Source organism: Callithrix jacchus, chromosome 14 (assembly GCF_049354715.1).
Source record: "Callithrix jacchus isolate 240 chromosome 14, calJac240_pri, whole genome shotgun sequence".
Classification (NCBI taxonomy): Eukaryota; Metazoa; Chordata; class Mammalia; order Primates; family Cebidae; genus Callithrix; species Callithrix jacchus.
In genome coordinates this window covers 104,971,221-104,987,118 of record NC_133515.1, presented here as the reverse complement: position 1 = coordinate 104,987,118, position 15,898 = coordinate 104,971,221, and positions in this window count along the sequence as shown.

Genomic DNA, 15,898 nt, shown 5'->3' with positions numbered 1-15,898 from the left:
AACTCAGCCCCGCATCCTCATCCTGGGATCCCTGGAAACGCAGCCCCGCATCCTCATCCTGGGATCCCTGGAAACGCAGCCCCGCATCCTCATCCTGGGATCCCTGGAAACGCAGCCCCGCATCCTCATCCTGGGAGCTCTGGAAACGCAGCCCCGCATCCTCATCCTGGGAGCCCCTCCTCACCCCTACCCTTCCCAGGACTTCCCTTTGCATCAGAATTTGCCTTTTCCCCAGCCTCCAAAGGCATTACCCCTAGTTCCTCAGCCCGGCACCCCCTCCCCACTCTCACAGCTCCAAGTGCTGACAGACACCTATGGCCTTCTTCGCAGCCTGTCATTTCCTGGAGAGCAGGCTTTGGTGTCTTTGTCAGCTTTGCATTTCTGGCACCAAACCTAATGCTGAATACATAGTAGATGCTCAGGGAATGATTCTATAATGATAAAGTGACTAGTTTACCATTAGAAACTGCCTTCAAATAATGCAGTCACTTGCAAAACATCAACAGGGAGTGTGTTTAGACATTACATGCCCAGAAATCAGTCAGGGCTGGATTTGGACCAGTAGGTGAGATTATCAGGGACTCAGGTGTACCACAGTACATGGCTTTCTCGCCTGGATCTTTGTAGTAGCCCAGCTGGACTCATTGTTTTCACCCCTGGGCCCCTTCTTTTATTCCTAATCCAGCAGCCATGATGATTCTTCTGAACTATAAATCAGGACTCTGCTCAAGACCCTGCAGTAGCTCCCTGCTTCACTCATAATGGGTACAAGATCTGTCCCCTGGCCACTGACCTCAAATTACACCATAGCTGAAGGTCCTACATAGGCCTGCTGAGGTTATGTGATAGTGAGAGCAAATGTAAGCATTTGGGTAATCAACACCTTTGACTCTTAGTTTTCTGTTGCTGAAAGTCATGTTGGACACATTGGCTCAATCTTAGTCATGTTTCCAGGAAGAAAAACTCGTTTTATGAGCCTCATGGGATATTGGTGGTGTTAATAACAAGAAGAGTTGAAGGTTGAGTGTCAGGACTCCTGTTGTTAGCAAATACTTTTATCTCTCTACTAAAATTAATCAGAAGTACTTCGCTTGCAGATGGCAGGGCCAATAATACACCTTCAGTGTCCCCCCTCGGGGCTCTCCTGGATTCCTCAGCCTGGTATTCATTATGTGAGGGGTCTGGTCTGCAGCAACTGTGGTCACCTTTCCAGCCCACAGGGTGTCAGTCAACCCTTCGCATTGCTGAGAGTGCAGGAGAGACCTGGAGAGCAGGAGGCAGCATCTCCCCCAGACAGCGTTAGAAGGTTACATGGATGTCAAAAGGTGGAAAACCACCCCTGCAAAAATTCAGGGGCTGCCTCAGTAGCATTTCTAGGGGCCAACGATCTGGAGCATGAAACAGGTCCTCTCCAGGGTGAAGGACAAGTGCTGCTTGGTCCCTCCACCCCACTCTCCAAACTCCTTCACCTGCTGTATTTTTCCCATCGCATTTATCACTCTCTAACCTGGCATCTATTTTACTTGATAATTGTGCTTACTGCTCGCCATTTGCCTACCTTTGCTAGAATGTTCCCTGTACCGGAACAAGGTTTTTTTGTCTGACTTGTTTGCAGACATATCCCAAATGCTCCAAAAATGCCTGGTACCCTGTAGATGCTTGTGTGCATACCTTCTCTTGGCTCTCCCGGTTCCTTCTCCCCGCCCTGCCCCGGGAGGCTCACCTGTGGGGCCCGCACCAACCCAGAGGCTAAAGGCCCCTTAGTCTATCCCACTCTCCCCCAGTTCTCAGGCCTTCAGACTGACCGAGTTACACCAGCAGCTTTCCCGGTTCTCCAGCTTGCTGGCAGCAGATCTCGAGAGGGACTTCTACAGCTGCAAAATCATATGAGCCAATCCCTATGGTAAATAAACAAAACATACTGGTTCTGTTTCTCTGAACCTGACACACAAATCTGGTTCCAAAAATGGATTCAGAATAACAGAATTTGAAGGATGTGTTCCAAACTGGGGTTCTGGGGTTTCCGGAAGTGGCTCTCTAAATGGATTAGATTCAAAGATGCTAATGACACCATTTCAATTAATAATGAGAACACCAGTAGTCCATGGTGTGAACTGTTTATAGAAATACACAAAATATCTATTGAATACTCCTGCTAATCAACCACTTGTGAAAAGCAGGAAGCTGAGTGACTCTGTAGATGAGAACTTCAGACATTTTTGGGAAACTAAGAAATATAATGGCATTGGTTGGTTGGTCCTAATGTCACTGGACAAAGTGGTGAAAGAAGAACATGAGCTCCGGGATTCAGATTCCCAGCCCGAGAGCTGCACAAATGACCACAGAGCTTCTAGGTGTGTGTGCCTTAAAGGGGAGACTCCTATCTCCTGTGGCTGAGAAAGACTGAAATGACTGAAAAGCAAATGCAGAACCTCATCCTTGGATTGCCTGGATTACCATGCAAGTTGACCCCCAGCCTTACTGAACATCTGCTATTCAAATGTGGGCATTGATTGGAAAGCAATGGGATCCTGTAAGTTGGAATGTGGATGGGTGGGAAGACTGATGAAAGGGGTAGTTGAGCCCCTAAATGCTGATGAGTCTTGTTTGCCTTAGGGAGAGGTCTCCCCACTCAGTAGCACTGAGGCCCAGTGGAACTGGCCTTCCCATCCCAGTAGCAGAGGCCTCCCCACTCAGTGGCATGAGCCTTCCCACCTCTGTCTAGGGGAACTGACTGCATTGCCTGAGGAAATGGTAGTGGCCTCCCCTGAGGCAGTTTTTAAAATTGCTGATTCTTCTCAGTACTCCTCCCCCACTTCTTTGCAGACCTAAACTAGACCCAGGTCCCAGCACACCCCTGAAGGTGAGAAGCACAGTCTCACCTGTGACGAGGTGTGCTACTTTCCAAACGAACTGCCTGAGTTTTCTAATTCATACAGAAAGAAATCCGCCCGTCACCTATACATCTAATTCATTCAAGCAGAAATTGTTCCCTATAAGTGAAAGAATATAAAGGGTGTGGGATAATGGGGAAGGAAACATGAAGTTGGATCAGGCCGATCTTACTGATGTGGGTCTACAAAGCAGAGTTTCTGCATTTAATGTTGCAGGTGGGGAGTTAGAAGGGACCCTAACAGTTTGGCTGAAACATGGATTGAAAGAGGGCCCACAGTGAGAGAATTGGAAATTCCCAGTCTCTCATGGTTTGATGTAGAAAAAAGCCTTGGGGAGATTGGAACGTTCCAGTAGATTTGTCATTTAAGACCTACTCACCTGCACTGAGACCGTCCAAAAAACATACCTTTCACCAATGCTTTGAGCTCTTCAACAACCCTGAAGAGCTCCATGACACGCACCTCCGTAGGCCAGACCTTACAGTGTGGACTGCAGCCCCACCGGAAAACCGAAGTGCATTGGGAGTAATTGGGTCATGAATGGGGCAGAGACTAAGTGGCAGCACTCACCCAGAAAAGCCAAGGTCGGCATGGGTCACTTAACGAACAGCAGATCACTGCCACCATCAGAACAGTCTGGCTAGTTAGTCACGGTGTTCCTAGGAGTGAAATTATTCCTACTTGACCTGTATAAGCAAAAATGGTCTAGGTCAAGTGAACAAAAGTCTTATTTGAATCATTATTTAAAAAAAAAAAAAAAAAAAAACCTCAGGCCAGGCGCGCATTGGCTTATGCCTGTAATCTCAACACTATGGGAGGCCGAAGTGGGCAGATCACGAGGTTAGGAGTTCGAGACCAGCCTAGCCAACATTATGAAACCCCGAGTCTATTAAAAATACAAAAATTAGCCAGTCAAGGTGGCACATGCCTATAATCCCAGCTACTCAGGAGGTTGAGGCAGGAGAGTCACTTGAACCCAGGAGGCAGAGGTTGCAGTGAGCTGAGATGGCACCACTGCACTCCAGCCTGGGCAACAGAGGGGAGACTGTCTCAAAGAAACAACCTCAGCGACTCTAGTCACAGCCCCTCAATTAGTTTCCAGATAAGCCAGTTTACAGACCCAGAACCTCTTGAATAAGGGGAGCCCAAGATCCCTCAAGGAAGGACCTTAGTACCCTACCAAAAATTTACAGTTAATCTCCCTGAAGGGAACCACCCTGGCCAGTGTAACTCTGTATTGGGGAAAAGGAAGCGTCAGTCCTTTTGGGGACTATTGGACACTGTCTTTATCTAAACTGACATTGATTCCAGGAGACTGAAAGCAACACTGGCCTTCTGGTCAGTAAGGGCTTATGGAGGTCAGGTGATCAACAGTTTTAGCTCAGATCCATCTCATAGTGAGGACAACGGGGCCCTGAGCCCACACTGGGCCTTGTCCAAACTGGGGTGATACCCCAGTTCCCGATGTATAATTGAAGCAGACATAGCAGCTGACAGGACCCCCACACTGGCTCCACAGCCCATGGAGTGAGGACTAATTACGGTTGGAAAGGCCAAATGGAAGCCACTAGAACTGTCTGTACCCAGGAAAACAGAAGCTGAAGCAATATTGCATCTCTGGAGGGACTGCAGAGCTTAGTGCCACCACCGAGGACTTGGGAGATGCAGAGATGGCGATTCCCAACACATCTTTATTCAATTCTATCTGGCCTGTGTAGAAGACAAATCTGTCTGGAAAAATGACAGTGGATTATCATAAGCTGAACTCAGTGGCGGCTCCAGCTGCAGCTGCTGCACCAGGTGTGGTTTTATTGCTTCAGGAAATGACTGCATCTCCGAGTACCCGGGACTGTATGCAGCTATTGATCTGGCACATGCCCTTTTCTCCGTACTTGTCCACAAGGCCCACAAGAAGCGGTTTGCTATCAGCTGACAAGGCCAGCAATCCCCCTTCACTGCTAGGGGCACAGCAGCTCTCCAGCCACACATCACAATTTAGCTCGCGGCGATCTAGATCTCTCCCTTCCACAGGACACCACACGGGTGTAATACGCGGATGACACCACGCCGACCGGACTTGGCGAGCATGAAGTAGCAACCACTTGACTTTACTGGAAAGATGTTTGCATGTCAGAGGGTGGGAAATAAATTCAACTAAAATTCAGGGGCTTTTTCCTTAATTAAATTTCTGGGAGTTTGGTGGTGTGGGGTATGTCAAGATAACCCTTCTCACGTGAAGAAGTTGCATCTGGCCCTTCCTACATCTGAGAAAGAGGCATGTTGTCCAGTGGGCATCTTGGGATTTTGGAGGCAACACATTCTTCATTTGGGTGTGTTACTCCGGCCCATTTACCAAGTGACCCCAAAAGCTGCTGGTTTTGAGTGGAGCCCATTGCTAAGGAAGGCTCTGCAGCAGGGCCAGGCTGCCATGCAAGCCGCTGAGCCACTTGCACCATATGACCCAGCAGATCCAATGGGGCTCAATGTGTCAGTGGCAGGTGGGGATGCTATCTGGTGGCCACCACTGGTGAACCCAAGGGCAAGCCTTTAAGATTTTGGACAAGGCCCCGCTGTCTTCTGAGATGATTACCCTCCTTTCAAGAGACAGCTCTTGGCCTGCTACTGTGCCTTAGTAAAAACTCAACACTTGACAGGGGTCACCAAGCTACCATGCGACCCAAGCTGCCCATCGCGAACTGGGTGTGATCTGACCCTCCAAGCCATATGGTTGGGTGTGCACAGTAACACTGTCATCAAGTGGAAGTGGTGTGTACAGGACCGGGCCCCCAGGCCCTGAGGCACAAGGAAGTCACGGAAAGAAGCAGCCCGAATGCTCCTGGTCCCCTGCCGCTGCTGCCCTGCCTTCTCTCTCCCAGCCTGCGGCCCGCATGCTCCTGGTCCCCTGCCGCTGCTGCCCTGCCTTCTCTCTCCCAGCCTGCAGCTACGGTCTTGGGGAGTTCCCCACGTTCAGTTAACAGAGGTAGAGAAGACTCAGGCTGCTTTACAGATGTTTCTGCATCATATGGGGATGTCACCTAAGCGTGGACAGTGGCAAGACCACAGCCCCTCTCTGGGACATCCCTCAAAGCAGTGGTAAAGGGAAACCCTCCCAATGGCAGGACTCCAAACAGTGCAACTGGTCATTCACTTTGTTTGGAAGGAGAAAGGGCCAGATGTGGGTTACACACCCATTCATGACAATGGTTTGGTTACATAGGAACTTGGAAGGAGCATGATTAGAAATTGATGACAAAGAAATTTGGGGAAGAGGTAATACCTCTCTGAATGGGCAAAAATGTAAAGATAATTTTTCTCTCATGTAAATGTTCAACAGAGTGACCTCAGAAGAGGAGGGCTAGAATCAGCAGGTGGAGAAGATGATTGCTCTGGGGCTGGCTCGTGAACAGAGCAGCCATAGCAGCAGGGATGGAGGCTGCGTGTGGGCTCAGCAACATGGACCACTGCTCACCAAGGCCGACCTGCTACGGCCACCGCTGACTGTCCCATCGTCCACAATGGAGACCAACAATGAGCCCCTGATAGGGCACCCTTCCCCAGGGTGACCAGCCAGCTACCTCGGGGCAAGTTGATTACGCTGGACCATTTCCAGCATGGAAGGAACAGTGTTTTGCCCTTACTGGAGACACTCGCTCTGAATATGAATTTGCTTTCCGTGAACACAGTGCCTCTGCCAAAAGTGCCATCTGTGGACTTAGAGAATACCTCATACACCCTCCTGGTCCCCCGCACAGCATGGCTTCTGACTAAGGAACTGACTTCATAGCCAGTTCAAGGTTTGGCAGTGGGCCTGTGCTCATGGGACTTGCTGGTCTTAGCATGTTCCCCGTCATCCAGAAGCAGCTGGCTTGATAGAACAGCGGAATGGCCTTCTGAAGCCACAGTTACAGCACCAGCTAAACGCCAATACCTGCAGGGCTGGGGCAAGGTCCCCTGTGAGGCTGTGATCTCTCCGAACCCACGTGCCATGGATAATGCTGTTTGTTCCATAGCCAGGATTCGTGGGTCCAGGAATCGAGGGGTGGGAACGGGAGTGGCACCCCAAGTGACCCTGTGGCAAAATATTTGCCTCCTGTTCCCACAACATCATGCTCTGCTGGCCTAGTGGTCTTAATTCTCAAGGGAGAAATGCTTTTACCAGGACACAACAATGATTCTGTTAAACTGTAAGTTAAGACTGCCACTGGGCACTTTGGGGTCCTCATTCTTCTGAGTCAACAGGCAAGGGAGGAGAGTTACGGTGTTGACAGGGATGACAGAGCCAGACTAGGAGGGAAAATGGACATTCCTGCACAATGGAGGTTGGAGATGTCTGGAACGCCAGTGATCTCTGGGGGGCCTCTTAATACTCCCCTGTTCTGTGATTCATGTCAATGGGAAATTACAGCAACCGAATCCAGGCAGGATTACTGAAGGCCCAGACCCTTCACAGGAATAACGGTTGGGGTCACCCCACCAGGTATAGAGACCTGTGGCCAGCTGAGATGCTTCCTGAAGGCGAAGGCAATGCAGGATGGGAAGCGGCAGAAGGCAGGAATGAAGACCAGCCCTGACCCCACACAGAAATAGGACTGCTGTGGCCACATTTCCCCCTTAGTGTGAATAGGTTCTTGGTATACATGCAGCACGCTAATATCTTTGTTTTCATTCTTCTCTGATACTGCTGGCATGTAACATACATGTGTTGGCTTTCTGTCAGTGGTTAAGCATGGTTAATTTCACATCGTGATATTTAGGGTACAGGGTACCAGAAGACTAACCACCACCAAGGGCTCTATGATGTCCTTGTTATTGCCTTTATTTGGAGATTAAGTGAGGTTAATGGGTGCTAACCTTAGCAAATGGGTGCTAAGTTGACGAGGGGTGGGCGAGGGGCCTGGGGATGCCTGGGTCGCTAGTGAAACCTCATTTCTGAGTGTCTGTGAGGATGTTTCTGGAAGAAACTGGCATCTGAATGAGTGGACTAAGGAGGAGTCACTGTCACCCGTGTGGCTGGGTGGCCCTCAACCCTCTGAGGACCTGAATAGCACAGAAACTGAGGAAGGATGAATTCACTTTCTTCTTGAGCTGGGAAACCCTTCTGCTCCTGCGCTAGACACTGGTGCTCTTGGTCTTGGTTCTCAGGCTTTCTGAACAGGACCAGGACTGAAAGATAGATAGATGATAGATAGATAGATAGATGATAGATAGATAGAGATGATAGATAGAGAGATGATAGATAGATAGACGATAGATAGATAGATGATAGATAGATAGATAATAGATAGATAATAGATAGATGATAGATAGACGATAGATAGATGATAGATAGATAATAGATAGATAGATGATAGATAGATAATAGATAGATAGAAAGATAGATAGACAGATAGAGGATTAATGAGGGGAACTGGGCCCCACATTTATGGAGGCTGAGACGTCCCACGATAGGCTACCTGCAGGCTTGAGACCCTGGGATGCTGGCAGCATGGCACTGTCCAAGTCTGAAAGCCAAAGCACTCGGGCAGCAACGGTGTAACTTTCAGTCCAAGGCCAAAGGCCTGAGAGCCGGGGACCACGGGCTAAGTCCAAACGACAAGGAGCCTGGCGTCGTCCAAGGACAGGAAGAGTGTGCCTCAGCTCCCGAAGATCCATGGCCCCCACAGGGTGGATGCCACCCACCTGCACTGAGGGCAGCTCTTCCCTGCCAAGCCCACTCAAACTCACATGCCCGTGTCTGGAAACCCCCTCACAGACACACGTGGAAACAAGGCTTTCCCACGTTTCCAGGTATTCCTTTATCCAGCAAGTGGACACCTAAAATTCATATCACAGCAGCCAAGGTCAAAGAATGCTCATTTTGTGGGGTGGGCAGACTGCCTTCCCCAGTACCCCTGGGTAGTGTCTAAGGGTGGCCCTGCTCCCAGGGTGGGTGCTGGGAGTGGTCTGCTTGCCCAGAGCTTGGGCTTGGCCATGGGGCACAGGGTGCACCTGGGCAAACCTGCCTCCCACAGCCTCCCAGGGCCTGAGGCAGGCTCTCTCCCCTAGCCAGCTAGGTTTCCCCGTGGCCTCCCAGCTCCTTTACAGGTTGTCCTCTTGGGTCCGTGTGGGTCAGTGAACTCCCTGCCCTGTCACTGCAGACAGAGCACAGGGAGAGCTTGGCAGAGTGACCCAGTTGCCAGGCGACCACAAAAGGCACTTGGCTCTGTTCACATGGCTGGTCTTGATAAGTCAGCAAACATCCTGCAGGCCATGCAGGCTGGGGTGAGGCTGCCAGGGTACCCCACAGACCAGCAGCCCTGAGGGAGAGACCAAAGGAGAGGAGAACCCCACCCTCAGGCTGCTCCAGCACCTTGAGGCAGACAGGGCAGGCTGGCCAGGCAGGGCCATCATCTCCAGGGCTGTGGGCAGTGACTTGTCACAGCAGCAGACAGCGCCGGCCAGCTCTCAGCTGTCCGCAGAGCCCATGCCCTTCCCTATTCCCACCCCACACCCAATACCCGACTCCTTTTTTTTTTGATAAGGTCTCACTCTGTCACCCAGGCTGGAGTATAGTGGTGTGGTCATAGCCCATTGCAGCCTCAAATTCCTGGGCTCAACAGATCCTCCCGCCTCAGCCTCCCAGGTAGCTAAGAATACAGGGGCGAGCCTAGCTAATTATTATTATTTTTGGAGGGACAGGTTCTCACTATGTTGCTCAGGCTGGTCTCAAATTCCTGGCCTAAAGCAATCCTCCTGCCTCAGCCTTCTGAGTGCCTGGGATTGCAGACGTGAGCCACTGCTCCAGGCTCTTTGTCATTTTTGTTCTTTTGGATTCATCCTCAAAGCAGGGTGTGCACAGCTCAGCAGTGCCCGCAGGACTCAGAGGCCAGGCTGGCTGCTGCTTTCATTCCAGCTCCCTTGGACTTGAGGGGCTCCCAGTGGCTCCCTAGCCCAATTTCTAATCTGGTGGCTGTTTGCAGGCAACTTTTGGAGGGTGGGGTGGCGATGGGGAAGGGTGTGGAGTGGCTCCAGCAGCAGACGGTACCCCAGACAAACTATGCGATGAGACAGCGTCCTCATATTTTCTTTTAACCCTTTAGACATGCTTTCCTTGTTTATTGAGCATATTTTAGACAATGAGTTTAACGTCTCTGCTAATAAATCCAGTGCCTGGGCCATTTCTGGAAGTTTCTATTGATTTCGCCCTGTATAGGGGCCTCACTTTCATGATTATTTGCATGTCTGGTAAGTTTTTGTTAATACCTGGGCATTTTAGTAAATAATGTGGCTCCTGTGGAAATCGGGCCCCCTTCCCTGGGCTGTGTGGCTGCGGTTTTGTTTGCTGAGTGACTTCTCTGGCCTCCTTCTGGAGTCTGCTTTCTGTGTCGTGTGTGGACCCTGCAACCTTTTCTCAGCAGTGCGGTGGGTGGCTAATGATTGGACAGAAATGGCCTTCAATGCCAAAGCTTTTCAGGCCTTGCCAAGGGCTCTGTGGGGTGCTTGGGCCACCTCGGACCCTCAGCCAGGCGGGCAGCAACTCTACCTTAGCCTGCCGTCCTGCTGCTCAGAGCCTCAAGCTCACCCAGAGGTGAGATCTCAGCCACCTCAGGTCCTTCCTGAGCATGTTCACAGCCCAGAAATTCGCAGGGCCTCCGGGTGCCTGGAAATGTGCACAGCCCCCCAGGGCCTGCGGAACACGCTGGAGCCTCTGAAGGCATCTCTGCACTTCTCATTGCCCGCTTTTCCTCCTCAGCCTTTCGGCGAGTCCAGTGTCTGCTCCAGCTGCCAGGTGCCTCCTTAGCCATGAAGTTAGGTGATTTCTTCCAAATCATTTTTGACAAATCCCCTTGGGAAAAAGGCTTTTCTTACTGGGGGAGCTCCCAGGCAGGTCACATGGCGGCAGCCTTGCCAGCAGGGTTTTCCAGGGACCCACAGGCATTGGAGTGACAACAGTCCTCAGCACTAAGCCTTCGAAGGAGCTCCCACCATGATCTGCCACTTCTGGGGGCTTCCAGGCTGCTGGGTGTTGCTGTGATTGTGGCTTTTGGCTTTCAAGGCTCCTGCAGGAGCTGAAGAATATAATGGATCTCACTCAGCAAGAGAGGAATAAACCAGCGACCACACAGAGGTGAGAGTCTCAAGATGACTGCGGAACTCAAGAAGCTAGACGAAAAGAACCCACCCCACATGACCCTTCCTCTACAACTCCAGAAAATGCCAACAATCTGTGGTGACAGAAAGATGGGAGGCTGCCTGGGATGGGGTGGGGCGGGAGAGAGGGAGTAGAACGGGGCTCAAAGAACCCTTCAGGGGTGATGGAGATGTTTAGTATCTGATGTGAGGACAGTTTCAGGAGTGTAGACATGAAAACTTACCAAACTGTATACTCATTGTATATGAATTATATCTCAGTGAAGCCGGGTTTTTTTCATTAAAAGATGACCTGGATCTCTACCTGAAAACAGCTCTCCTTCTCTGGCTTCCCCAGCCCCAGTCCGCCTGCATCCAGAGTTGGCAGGACCCTGTCTCTGCCTGAGACAGAAACTCCCTGTGAGTCCCTGTGGACACGGCTCTGCCCTCACCCACCTCTGCTTGCACAGCTCCCAGTGAGAGCGCCTCCCTCCCCCTCGCCCTGGTGAACATCTGCAGACTGCCAGCCAAAAAGAACCCACCCCACAAGCCAAGCCCATGCCTGAGCCCCTCCTGCTCTCCCCGTCCAGGGCTCATCTCCCAGTTTTTCTGGAATCCTCTGTGTTCTGGAATCCTCTGTGTATGCAACTGCTTCAGACTGCAGTGGGCAGCTTTGGCAGGGCGCTGGGTGCGGTGGCAGGAGCCAGGCTTACCCATCTGCTGTTGAAACGAACTCAGCAGCACTCTTGAAACAGCCTAGATGCTCTGAACCCGGGCCTGGTGGAGCGCCCGGCACCTGGGCGCGGTGGCTGCTGTGTGGTCCTGGCCACAGCCCGGTGTGAACAGGCCTAGCTGAGGGAGGACTATGGTCCCCGCTCTCTTTCCTGCCTTGGACTTTCTCTTCCATCAGCCCCTGCCCATGAGTGAGGAGGGCCAGACAGTCAGCAGGGGCCTCATGGGAGGCCTGCAGTCACCAGGCCCCCTGTCCAGCCAACTCCTCCCCTCCAGCATCACACCCTGGCGTGGCCCCAGAAGGCCCTCTTGTTGGGACAGCAAGGGCTGGGGCCTGGAAGAGCCTTTCCACGAGGAAGAGGGAGGCGCCGTCACGGGGCCTCCCTCCCCATGCTGGCCTGCTGCCTGCTCTGGAGACCAGAAGTCAGCCAGGCCTGTCCACAGGTCTCTGTAGCTGGCCGAGGTGGCTGGCTGCCAGGCTGGGGCTGGCCTGTGGGTGTCTGGCCCCACTGGCCACCAGCCACCTTTCCCCGCTCTGACCTTGGCCACAGCCCCACAGCTGGCACAACGCTGTGACCTTTCCCCCACTTCCAGCTCTGGCCTCCAGATGATTCCAGGGCCCTGAAGTTTACTTGAGTCACATGTCGCTGGCACAGAAGCATCCCACCCTGTTCCCTCTCCTTGTCCTGGGTTTAAAGGGCCACACTGGAGAGCAGGAGCAGGGCCTCGAGCCCTCGAGCAGGGCCAGGTGTAGGACCAGAGCCCCCATTGGGCCCAAGACCTGCAGTCCTCAGAAGCCCCAGCCCACACCTTGTGGGCCAGCTTTCTCTGATGGCATTCATCATGACGGCTGGGGTTCAGTGACCACTTTCTCTGGTGGCCGCCAGGATGGCATCTATGGGCTATCCCCCTCCCACCAGACACTCTGGCCTCTGCCCCCTGCTTAGAGCCCACAACCACCACTCCAGCTGCTTCTCTGCTCCCTGCAGCGTGGCACAGCCTATCAGCGACCCCCTCCTGCACACCTGTCCCCAACACGAGTGACAAGTGGGCCCCATGTGTCTGCCCTGAGGAAGCCTGAGGCCCGAGCGTCCTTCTCAGAGACCTGCAGCAGGGGCACAGGGCTGCTCGCCTGCAGAGCAGGGGCCAGTCCCACTGCACCACATGGGACAGATGGAGAAACCGAGGCCCAGAGAGGGAAGACTTGCTGAAAGCAGGGCCAGATACATGAGGCCCCTGGTGATCCCCAGCCCTTGCTCTGCCTGGACCAGGACTTGGGGACCCAGGGGCACAGAGCTGAGGGTGGGAGATCTGGGGGGAGCCGATGGCTCCCACGCCTCTCACACTTGCCTGGGGATGTGGGGCAAGAATGTGGAGAGGTCAGCATGGCCCTCCCCTGGCCTTTAGGGGAGGGAAGCAGGGTCTGGGCAGGAACCACTGCCTGGTGTGGAAGCCTGCAGACACCGCCTGCCTCTGCCTGGCTTCTGCGTCCAGAGAGTCTCCCTGTGTCCAGCCTGATGATCTGTAGACCTGGGCAGGGGATTCCCCGATTGCAGGGTAGATGGCACCAAAGTCACCTCTTGGCTTCTGTAGCTGGCCCAGGTGGCTGGCGGCCACTCACTCTACCCTTCCCTCTGGTGATTCTTGTTCTTCAGGTTTGGGGCAGGACCCAGTAAGCAAACTTGGGAAGTGGCATCCACCAGGCCACCCCAAAGAGCCTCCCATCTGCCACCAGGTCCCTTGGGTCTGTGCCCTTCCCAGGCTGAGGGTCCTCAGCTTCCCAGCAAGCAGTGGTCACCTGCCCAGCTCCTGGAATGGGCTCTCACTACTTTCCTGTTCCTCCAGAGAAAAACCCCATGGGCACACAGGTTGCGAGAGGTCACTGCAGTCCCCAGGAGGAGCCCTTCTTATCTAAAGCACTAATTCCTGAGTGAAATAACCGTAGAGCTCAAGGGCCTGGGACAAGTAAGACAGAGAATCTAACTGTATTTCTAGAGGTGCCCCAAGCCTGCAGAAACAGGCAGGGAGCAGGACTGTCTGTATCCTGCATTTCGGCTGTGTGACAGGCTCTGTGACTCGCTGCACCCACTCCAAGCTTCCATTTCTGCAGTTTGAAAATGGAGAGCCGTGATGAAACTGACTCATGGGCTAGCGTGGAGATGGAGACGGCACACAGAACATGCTGAGTGCATGGTGGGTGCTCGGCGCGGCTGAACGAGGATTGCTACGGCAGCGCTTCTGAGCGCAAAGCACTGGCCTCCGGCTTCTATCAAGAAATAACCTTGGCTGCACATGGTGGCTCACACCTGAAATCCCAGCTGTTTGGGAGGCCAAGACCAGAGGATCACTTGAGGCCAGGAGTTTGAGACCAGCTGGGCAACACAGTGAGACTTCATCTCTACTAAAGATTTTTAAAAAATTAGCTGGGCTCACATGGTGGTGTGTGTCTGTAGTCTCAAATACTCAGGAGGCTGAGGCAGGCGGATTGCTTGAGCCGGGGAGTTTGAGTTGGCAGTGAGCCATGACTGTATCACTGTACTTCAACTTGGGCGACAGAGCGAGACCCTGAATCAAAAATAAAAGTGGACATGCATGTGTGTCTGCACATGTGTGCGCAAATGTTACTGCTGTGTGCCTGCACGTGTGTGCACACGTTACTGCTGTGTGTGTGTGCGCAGATGTTACTGCTGTGAAGGTGTGTACATGTGTGTGTGTGCATGTTACTGCTGTGAGGGCATGTGTCTGCACGTGTGTGCATTCAGGTTACTGCTGTGAGGGTGTGTGCCTGCATGTGTGTGCGCATATTACTGCTGTGAGGGCATGTGTATCCGCATGTCTATACACATATGTTACTGCTATGAGTGTGTATGTATCTGCACATGTGTGCACATGTGTTACTGCTGCGAAGGTGTGTCTGCACATGTGCAAATGTTACTGCTGGGAGAGCCTGTCTACATGTGTGTGCATGCATGTTACTGTTGTGTATGCCTGCACGTGTGCGCACGTTACTGTTGTGAGTGTGTCTGCACGTGTGTGCGTGCTTGTTACTGCTGTGTATGTCTGCACGTGTGCACACATGTCACTGCTGTGTGCCCATGTGTGCGCACATGTTACTGCTGTGAGTGTGTGTCTGCCCATGTGTGCATGCATGTTACTGCTGTGTGTCTACACATGTGTGCGTGCATGTTACTGCTGTGTGTGTCTGCCCATGCGTGCACGTGCCTGTCTGCACGTGTGTGCGTGCATGTTACGGCTGTGTGTCTGCACATGTGTGTGTGCATGTTACTGCTGTGTATGTCTGCACATGTGTGCGCACATGTTACTGCTGTGAGTGTGTCTGCACATGTGTGTGTGCATGTTACTGCTGTGAGTGTCTGCCCGTGTGTGTGTGCGCGTTACTGCTGTGTGAGTCTGCACTGCTGTGAGGGTGTGTGGCTGCTCTCTCAGGTCCTGAGAGACACTCTAATAACAACAATCACCCTGCTGCCCAAATCTTGGCTTCTAAGTGTCGTTCACTAAAAGAAACCAAACCTCCTTGGAAAAATGGCTGACTCCAGGGAAAGGGCAGGGAAAGGAGTAGATGGGCCTGAACCACCTTGCTGAGCCAGAAAGCAAGGACTTGCTCCAAGGATGACAGGACCTGTCAAAAGGCCACAAGAGCCAGCAAAGGGGCTCTGTCTTAGTCACGTGGGCTGCTATGACTAAATCCCGTAACGCTGGCTTCTGTGAAACGGGAACGTATCTTGCACAGTGGGGAGGCTGGGCAGTCTGAGATCGGGACCCTGATGGCTGCGTTCTGGTGGGTGCTCTTCGGGGTTGCATCTGGCTGACTTCTCACAGTGTCCCTCTGTGACCGAAAGAAAGGTGCCAGCTTTCCAGCCTCTCCCACCTTCGTGACCTAATCACCTCCTGAAGGCCCAGCCTCCTAATGCCATCACCCTGGGGGTGAGGATTTTGACATGGGGACATGGAGAGGATACAAACATTCAGACCATGAGGGCTCCCGCTAGCCAAATCTGGGAAAGTTTGGAGCATCTGAGTGAGTAAATGATTGTAACACATGACTCACCGGACCAAACGGCTAGCACCCCCACACGGATATAAACTAATACATACATAAACTGAAATGTCAGCGTGAAATGGATATTTACACAATTTCAATG